Here is a 10,657-nt window from a genome sequence, read left to right on the forward strand (position 1 = left end):
ACTAAGATTTGGCTCTCCTTGTGTGTTGCTGTTAGATCCTGGGAACTGTTATCAGGGCTACTCTACCATGTTATAAATATTTATTAATATTTTGGTGTTTTACACTTATTTTCCAAGAGAGTATTTTTGTTTGTTTAGCTACATTTGTTAACAAGCAAGTTAAATTCAATTATTTTCCATTGTTTTAAGTAATTATTTTTTGTATTTACATTCTAAATATTGCTTCTGCTCTTGGTCCCCCATCCTAGAGTGCTTTACCCCATGCCCCTTCTCCTTTGCTTTTGAGGAGGTACTCCCCCACACACACACACACCTACCCCCATTGCATCACCCCCCACATGTGGTATATCCCTTCCCTGGAGCATCAAATCTCTACAGGAGTAGGTACATCATCTTCTACTGAGGCCAGACAAGGCAGTTCTCTGTTACATATGTGCCAGGGCCATCGACGAGCCCATGTATGCTCTTTGGTTGATGCTTTAGTCTCTGGGAACTCGTTCTGGGTTAGTTGATACTGTTAGTCTTCCTACAGGGTTGCCATCCCCTTCTTCTCTGTCAATCCTTCCCCTAACTCTTCCATAGGGGTCCCTGACCTCAGTCCAATGGTTGGCTATAAGTATCTGCATCTGTCTCAATCAGCTACTGGAAGAACCTCTTGGAGAACAGTTATGCTAGGCTCCTGTCTGCAAGCACAACATAGCATAGTAATAATTTCAGGGTTTAGTGCCCACCCATCAGATGAATCCCAAGTTAGGCTGGTCACTGGATGGCCTTTCCTTTTTTCTATGTTTCGTTGTTGTCCCTGCATTTCTTTTATACAGGAACAATTTTGAGTCAAAAATTTTGAAGATCCCCATGCCTCCACTGGGGGCCCAGTCTATCTACTGGAGGTGGTCTCTTCAGATTTTATCTCCCCACTGTTGGGCATTTTCAAAATTTCCTTCCTTAGCTGTAAGGTCGTACTCATTGAGTCCTAGGAGTCCTTCACATTCCAGGTTTCTGGAGCTTTTGAAAGGTTCCCCCCACCACCACCCCACACGCAGCCTGGATCCCCAGCAGCTGCCTATTTCTATTTGTTCTCCTGGCCTTCTGGGCTTCTCTGCTGCCTCCCTCATAACCAAACTTGTACCCCTTTCCCCTCCCCCTCCCTTCTCCCACTCAGATCCCTCCCTCCCACTGCCTCCTATGATTATTTTGTTCCCTTTTCAAAGTGAGATTGAAGTATCCTCACTTTACAGTCAATGCTAATGATGACAATAATACCAATAACCTTATCCTTGGTTGTTTTGCAAAATACAAACAATACAGTGCCTTGGAACTTATATTGTTTCTGCCATGTAAGCTTATTTGATGTGTTATCTGTTAAATTTTGTCTCCCTTTGGATGTGAACATAATAAAGTATCATTGGATTAGCAAACAGATCTGCCATGGTGGTTGTGATACAATCCCAGCGCTCAGGAGGCAGAAAAAAGAAGATTTCTGTGCATTTTCTGTGCCAGGCTCAGTTACAGAACCTTTTTTTTTTTTTTTTTTTGGTTTGATTTGCTTTGTTTTGCTTTTAAAGAAGAATGTGCTAAACTTTGAATGAATTTTGTGGCTCAAGAGAATATAGTAAGAGACTACTGAGGAAAGGGAGTTTATTTGAAGACTCGTATTGGCATAAACAGACAGGGACAAGATGCAATATGTGTTGTGGTTCACAGCACCAGGGAGGGCAAGAATGTAGGGATCCTAGCAGAACATCACAGTCCCTGTGGCACAAGAACAAGACCATTCTTCTACCTTTTAATATGGGACAGGGGGTTCAGTTCACAGCAAGAGCCTGCAGCCAGGCTCTCTGATGTCTAGGAAAGACTCAGAGCAGCCAGGTGACAAAGGACAATATACCCTCTCATGGAAACTCATTTAGGTTAGTGTGGCTCCTGAAAGGCAGCTGCTGAGGGTTCGGTTCCCTTAGAGCAGCTGTCTCTGTGAGAGAAGCAGGAGGGAGCACTTAGAGGACACCAAGTACAATCCAGATTGTAGTACCACATGCTGATAGAGTATGCAATAACCCATTCAAAACTGTCACCATTCATTGTTTTAAGAATGAGAATACCTTCTAAGAAGTAACAAAATACAGACACAAAGTATGGAGCAGAGGATGAAGGAAAGACCATCCAGAGACTACCACACATGGGGATCCATCCCACATATAGTCACCAAACCCAGTCACTATTGGGGATGCCAAAAGGTGCATGCTGACAGAAGCCTGATATAGCTATCTCCTGAGAGGTTCAGCCAGAGCCGGACAAGTACAGAGGCAGACGCTCGCAGCCACCCATTGGACTAAAAATGTGGCCCCCAATGGAGGAGCTAGAGAAAGGACTGAGGTAACTGAGGGGGTTTCAACCCCATAGGAAGAACAACAATATCAACCAACCAGACACCCCAGATCTCCCAGGGACTAAACCACCAACCAGAGTACACATGAAGAAAACCATGGCTCCAGCCTCATATGTAGCAGAGAATGGGCCTTATCAGGCATCAATGGGAGGAGATGCCCTTGGTCTGGTGAAGGCTTGATGCCCCAGTGTAGGGAAATGCCAGGGCTGGGAGATGGGAAGGAATGGGTGACGATGCCTGCGCCACCAGTGTGTGAATATCTGGCGTAGGTCTGCGGGATTGAAAGAAAACACATACACGGGTCACCCATTTTCAGAGAGTGCCACCAAGGCTTTACTGAGATCTCCTTATATACCTGAGGCAGTGGATAAAACAACAAGGCAGGTGAAAATCCCCAACCAGGAAAACAGGAAAAGTCTGTGTGGTGGAAAGTCCCAGGCCCAATCAGGGGCATAAACAACTTCTTAACAACAACAAGCTGGAAGGCTCGGTGGGGGAGAAGGGTGCCATGGAAAGTCCCAGCCCCAAGTTCAGGGCCAAGAGCAGCTGCCAAGGGTATAAACAACTTCTTACTATAGCAGGCTAAAAGGCTCAGTGAGGGGAAAGGGAAACACCCTAAGGTAGGGCCCAAAAAGTGGGTATATGGGTCAGGGAGCACCCTCATGGAGTCAGGAGGTTGGGGGATGGAATGGGGGATTTCCAGAGGGGAAACCAGGAATGGGGATAACATTTGAAATGTAAATAAAGAAAATACCTGATAAAAGAAAAAGAAAAGAAAAGACCATGTTCAGAAAGAAGAAGAATAGGGAGGAGGAGGGGAGGAGGAGGGGGAGGAGAAGAAGGGGAGGAGGAGGAGGAGGAGGAGGAGGAGGAGGAGGAGGAGGAGGAGGAGGAGGAGGAAGAAGAAGAAGAAGAAGAAGAAGAAGAAGAAGAAGAAGAAGAAGAAGAAGAAGAAGAAGAAGAAGAAGAAGAAGAACCACCTAGAAGACAATGGGCAGGGAAACGTGGTAACTACCTGAGGTGGATGCTGTCTTGGACAGTCCTGGAGAAATAATAACTGAATTAAGTGATAACAACTGAAGAAAGTAAGAAGACATGTCTGGGAGCTATGACAACAGCAGGTATGGAGGCCTTACAGTGGGGTATTCTAGGCATGTTAGGAACAACACCATTACTGAGAGGCAAAAATACTACCATCTTATTCCTGGTCTACTAAGACATCTTCCTGCTTTCTGCCTGGTTTTAGAGGGTTCCTCAAAACTTAAATATAGAAAAGTGGATTTTTAAGTGGTGACACATACACACTACAGAATACCACTCAGCAATGAAAAAATAAAAGAAAGAAAAGGAAGAAAGAAAGAAAAGAAGGAAGGAAGAATGAATGAATGAATGAATGAATGAATGAATGAACGAACAAATGAATGAATGGCTAAAATGCTAGTTGGACATGGGATAGGAGCTCACACCTTTAATCACAGCACTTGGGAGGCAGAGGCAGTTTTAGCACTGTGAATTCCAGGACAACCAGGGCTGTAATAGAGGGACCTGTCTCAAACAAACCAACAAACAAACAAATAAAACCTGACAACAACAAAGCCTGCTGATGGAAGCTAGTGATGCTGCTGACCCTGCAGCCTGCACAGCTTATGCTTTTGCAGGGTAACTCCAGGAAGAATGAACTCATCCTTGTTCAGTGGTTGCCTACCCACAAAGGGGCTGATTGGCTAAATAGGAACAATGGACAGGAGAAAACCTAACCTCTGATGTACCTATGTGACTGCATACGTTTCCTAAAATTATCTAACTGTATCGTTTAAATGTGCTCACTTTAAGCAAACTATATTTTGAGAGCCTACTTCAATAAAAGTATTCTTTAAAATATTCCTTAAACAAAAAACAGAATGAGAATACCTGAGTTGCTCCAGCAACACCCCCACATCCATATATAGAGGGAGCTTGACTCAGAGGTCGATCATATCCAGGCTTGGAGGTGAGACACACACCCCAACCCCAACACTTGGCCTAACTGGGACACCCACGGGGCCCAGTAGAGGTAAGACCCATCTGCCCAGCCAGAGACACATCTTTCTTCCAGTCCACAACTCTGTCTGGGGCAGCCAGCACTGCAGACTCCCTCCCATACCCAGAAACAGCTTGACTCCTAGGAGGTCATGGAAATTTAACAACACTCTACTCAATGATGACTTGGTCAGGAAAGAAAGAGAGAGAGAGAGAGAGAGAGAGAGAGAGAGAGAGAGGAGGGAGGGAGGAGGGAGGGAGGAGGGAGGAGGGAGGGGGGAGGGAGGGAGGAGGAAGGAAGGAAGGAAGGAAGGAAGGAAGGAAGGAAAGACTTTCTAGAATTTAACAAAAATGAAGGCATAGCCTACCCAAACTTGTGGGATACAATGAAAGCAGGGTTAGAGAAAAACTCCTAGCTCTGAGTGCCTTCATAAAGAAATTGGAGAGATCCTACACTAGCAATTTAACAGCATATTTGAAAGCTCTAGAACAAAATGAAGCAAACTCAGGGCTGAAATCAACCAATTAGAACTGAAACCAATGACCAAAATGAGAATGCTTCACTCCTGCTTTAAAAGGGGAACAAGAATACCCTTGGGAGGAAATAGGGAGGCAAAGTTTAGAACAGAGGCAGAAGGAACACCCATTCCGGGCCTGCCCCACATGTGGCCCATACATATACAGCCACCAAACTAGATAAGATGGATGAAGCAAAGAAGTGCAGGCCGACAGGAACAGGATGTAGATATCTCCTGAGAGACACAGCCAGAATACAGCAAATACAGAGGCGAATGCCAGCAGCAAACCACTGAACTGAGAACGGGACCCCCTTGAAGGAATCTTAGAAAGGACTGAAAGAGCTTGAAGGGGCTCTAGACCCCATATGAACAACAATGCCAACCAACCAGAGCTTCCAGGGACTAAGTCACTACCCAAAGACTATATACATGGACTGACCCTGGGCTCCAACCTCATAGGTAGCAATGAATAGCCTAGTAAGAGCACCAGTGGAAGGGGAAACCCTTGGTCCTGCCAAGACTGAACCCCCAATGAACGTGATTGTTTGGGGGAGGGTGGTAATGGGGGGAGGATGGGGAGGGGAACAACCATAGAGCAGGAAAGGGAGAAGGGTTAGGAGGATGTTGGCCTGGAAACCGGGAAAGGGAATAACAATCAAAATGTAAATAAGAAATACCCAAGTTAATAAAGATGAAAAAAAAAAAAGAACTGAAACCAAAGAGAACTATACAAAGAATCAACAGAACTAAGAGCTGCTTCTTTGAGAAGATCAATAAGATAGATAAACTTTACCAATCTAACTAAAGGTCATAGAGACAGTATCCAGATTAACAAAATCAAAAATGAAACTGAGGAAAATCAAAACATCATCAGATCCTACCACAAAAGCCTATACCCAACAAAACTGGTAAATGTAGATGAAATGGATGGTTTTCTCTACAGACACCAAGTAGCAAAGTTAAATCAGGTCAGGACCAGACAAACTCTCTAAACAGTGCCAAAGCACCTAAGGAAATAGAAGCAGGCATTAAAAGTCTCCCCCCCCCCAAAAAAAAATATATATATATATATATAAAACAAAAAATCCAAGTGCCAGATGGTTTTAGTGCACAATTCTATTAGAACTTCAAAGAAGACCTAACACCAATACTTCTCAAGCTATTCCACAAAAAAGAAACAAAAGGAATACTAACACATTCTATGAAACTGCAACTACACTGATACTTAAACCACACAAAGACCCAACAAAGAAAGAGAACTTCAGAACAACCTTTGCTTATGAATATAGATGCAAAAATTCTCATAAAATTCTTTCAAACACATCTAAGAACACATCAAAACCATCATTCACCACTATCAAGTAGCTTAATTCTGTGATTCATTGTGCAATTCCAGATGGGAACTGAGGTACATATGGAAGAGAGTAAGGATTCTGAATGGGTAGAGGGACTCAGGGGAGCAGAGAGTGTGTCCCTGTGATGTCATTGTATATGGTGGAAAATCATTCGTCCTGTCCTACGTCACATTTTCCAAACCTTCCCCTCATTTGAAGAAGAGATAGGCTTTAATGGTTGATTCCTTTGCTTGTACTTCCTGCTGGGAACTTTCATCATTTCAGGGCTCATGGATATCCAGTGATACTGGGGTAAGGAGAAACCACAGTACTCTAAGTCCCTCTCCTCTCAATGTCTTCCAGAGTGCATTTCTCTAAGTCTCATGTTTCTTTTCCCACAGCACAGCAATCTGCCTCTCCTTGACTTTAGACAACACTTCTCCATGTTTCTTCTCTCTTTCTCATTTGGCTTCTGCTCCTAAAGTTACAAATAAGACTATGCCTTGTCTTTCATGTGATGCTTAGCTAATATGTCTCAATTTTGTGCAGTTCACGTGACTACATCAAAAACCAAACAAGGCAAGCATTATCATTAACAAAGAGAAAAGACAAATACCACACAAATTCCTGTAGAAAGAATTTGCAGATTTCTGAGATCTATCACTTTGGTGTCCTGGGATATGCAACTACCTCCCCAGGGAAACATTATTTGGAAGTAGACATGTCTAGAAGTGATGCCTGGCTCCTGGGATTAAATGATGGACCACATGTTGCACCCCAACTTGGTTTAATGAATGAAATATTTTTTAATGTCAAATTTGATTCTGATGATAAACAGCATGAAACTTATCAGTCTAAATATTGCTCCTTGGTTATAGGGATGAACAATTGATACAGTGTCTCCGATGAGTGTTCTGTCACCCACAATTCCAGTGTCTTGGCCCTCTCTCTGCCTGGTCTTCCCAGTCATACCGAAGTTTTCCTGGACGGGGAAACTTAGCTCTTCAGTTGTATGGTGTTTCTACCTATGAAGCTTCCATCTATAATTCTATGACTCTTCCTTCCTATAGAATGTTCAGAGCCAATGACAGTATGCAGACCACCCTCTTAAGCCCTCACCTGGGGCTGGACAGATGATTCAGTGGTTAGGAGCACTATCTGTACTTCCAGAGGTTCTGAGTTCAAATCCCAGCAACTACATGGTGGCTCACAACCATCTGTAATGAGATCTGATGCCCTCTTCTGGTGCGTCTGAAGACAGCTGCAGTGTACTTATATATAATAAATAAATAAATCTTTAAAAATAAAAGCCCTCACCTATATTTGTATAGTGCCCGCATGTCTGGTATATCTCATGTGCCTGAGCTCCATTGTCCTTTCAACTTTTTCTGGTTTTAGTCCTTCTGTTTTAATGACCTTCCTTTCTAAATACAAACTGGAATAGATTCATTTCCTTGACCCAGTCCTTTCTCTGTTTACAATGCTAGATACTTCATCATTTCCCATAACCCCCCCCGAAAAAAAGCCAGCTCCTTAGGTGAAGTAGCACCTCTGATCCCCCATCTCTGTTGGAACACAATCAAACGAATGACACATGGTGGTGAATAATGCCTTGTGGACTGGTGACAAAGGCGCCAGAAGAGGAATAAAGGCAGAGGGCCTTTTACCTCAAATGGATTCTGTTCCTTTGATTGTTCTTGGATATGATTTCATGCCTTCTGGGAGAAGCATTTGCATTCAATTAATAAGAGTTGTTTATTCTTGTTGGGTATTGTAATAAGGCTATAGACCCATTCTGGTGAAAGCACATGCTAAGTATTGTCCACAATGGATCCTGAGTCTGGATGTGGCCTTGTGCCTTCCTTTCGTGATTTATCAGATATAACCAATAGTAAATTTCAGGCAATTGTGTTTTAATTTTTCTGTCATGAGAAAGTTCTGGAAAGGGCTGTTCTGTTAATATTTAGTATATACTTACTAGCATATATTTACATGTCTTTCTAAACTCAAATAACTTGTCTTGAATTGTTGCTTTCTTTTTATATTCACATATAGAGCTACATTGAAACTGAACTAAAGTGGTCTGCACCATTAGACTATATTCTACCCCATTCTTTAAAGTCTTCAAACCCCAGTTCTTTCTGATAGAGCTTCCTAGTTTGTGGTGCCAGAGAGGGAATCCTGATCCTCGTGCATGCTGAGGAGAGGCTCCACTGTAGAGCTTCTTACCTCAGTTCTGTCAGGTCTCCACAACCTCATTCTTTCTGTCACTGAGAACAGATGAAAGAAAGTTCCTCTCCAGCTTGTCTACTAGTTTTGAAAATTACATGTGGGTGTCTCTACCTAAGGAATGGACCCTTAGCAGAAGGTCAGTTTACCTCTACCTAAGGAATGGACCCTTAGCACAAGGTCAGTTTAGTGACAGAGCTTGTGCCTCATCAAATAGTTAAAAAGGAAATATTTTAAATGGCACCCACTAAGACTGTTTTGTATGCTTAGATTTTTCAAACCCACTCTGTAAGGATTCTTAAGTTTTAATACCCCACCCCAGCCCATCATCCACCAGAGTGTGAAAAGGAAGGGTTAATAGGGCAAAGAAGGATCTGGACCTGTTTTGAAATACTTCTTTGAGGTGAATCTAGTCTTCACGGTCAGGATATGAGCAGTTCAGATCACAGAAATCAACAATGGTAGCTCAATCCACTTGCAAGCACCATTCCCAAATCAGCAATGGCAGTTTAATCCAGAAGAAATGGTAAGGCTCTGCCAATCTCCCTAAGACAAGCAAAGGCCAGCAAAGACCAGCAACAACCAGCAAAGACTGGCAAGGCAAACCAATGCCACAGATGCCCACTGTCTGTTGGGTTATACTTGTACCCTTTCTGAAGATTGCATATGTTCACATGTATTCTCTCCAGCAAAATACTACTTGTCCTTTTTCCAGGCAGCTTCCAGAAAACTACCATGTGTCTGTTCTCAGCAAAACATCCTCCCATGTGTCTGCTTCATCAAAAACATCCTCTCATAAGACAGTTTCCAGAAAAACATCACATGACCCAACTCTGCACATAGCAGTGTATATAACCCTGAACAACATCCTGTAAAGCCTGCAACCACTTCCCCTTCCTTTTTTTTTAAATTTTGGAATAAATAGTGCACCTATACAGTAGGTCATTGCAAGAAAACAGACTTGGGACCCTTAGAAGTCTCCAAGGGTAAAAGCCCTTTTCTTCCAGCCTGATGACTTGTGTTTAATCATTCAGACCCACAGGATAGAAAAAAGCAGTCAACTCTTATAGATTATTCTATGCCTTCACACAGATGCTGCAGGACACATAGGACTAAACACATGCATAAGTGCAAAATGAATGATGTGATTCTTAGTAAGAGAAGTTCCGTAGGCATGGATCATCCATTGTACACTCAGTAGTTGGTGCTTGTGCTAATTACTGGGGAGATGTGCTGTACTGGTGTTCCACACAGCCGTGGGTGACTGGGGGGACTAAGATGTTATTCTCCTCATATCTTCCTCTTAGGCCCTGGGAACTGCCGTGAAGGCTACTGTAAAATGTGGCAGATATCTATGAGTTATTTTTTTTTAATTTCACACTTATTTTCTGAGAGGGTATTTGTTGTTTAGCTACAGTTTTATCAATATGTTAAACTCTATGACTTTTCATTTTGCAGTGAATGATCATGATGATAATGATACAATAACCTTCCCTTCTGCTGTGTTGTGAAATATAAACAACAGAATGTTTCTAGAACCTGTTTTCTGGAATGTAAGTTGTGCCCAATATGGTTTCTGTTCTGTCTTCCTTTCTATGCAGCTAGAGTAAAGTATTATTGAGATTAATAAATAGTTCCTCTCATGATGGTTTTGATACAATCCCAGCACTCAGGAGGCAAAGACAGGTAGATTTCTGTGCATCTGAGGTCAGGCTCAGTACATAGGAAGACCCTGCTTGTTTGCTTTGCTTTGCTTTTATGTTGAGGTTTACAATACATAGCAACAGGCCAAACTTCACCACTTTTAAAGTAGAATGTGCTAGATTTTCGATAAGCGAGGAGATTAAAGAGGATATTATGAAGGATTACTGGGGAACTGGAATTTATTTAAAGACTCATAGTGTCATAAACAGACAGAGACAGAGAGAATACACCATATTTGGTTCCCAGGGAGGTTGAGGCCACAATACCAGAGAAGACTAAATGGAGGGATCTGGGCAGGGCATCAGGGTCCCTGTGACAGAAAAGCAGGACTCTTCTACCTTTTAGTATGAAATGGAGGGGTGGAGGGTGATGAATTCCCAACTCTACAGATTTCATCTTCTAATTCAAGGAACGCTGACTGGTTCACCAGAGGTCTTTAATACAAATCCTAAATCAAATGGGACCTC

Source organism: Rattus rattus, chromosome 2 (assembly GCF_011064425.1).
Source record: "Rattus rattus isolate New Zealand chromosome 2, Rrattus_CSIRO_v1, whole genome shotgun sequence".
NCBI lineage: Eukaryota > Metazoa > Chordata > Mammalia > Rodentia > Muridae > Rattus > Rattus rattus.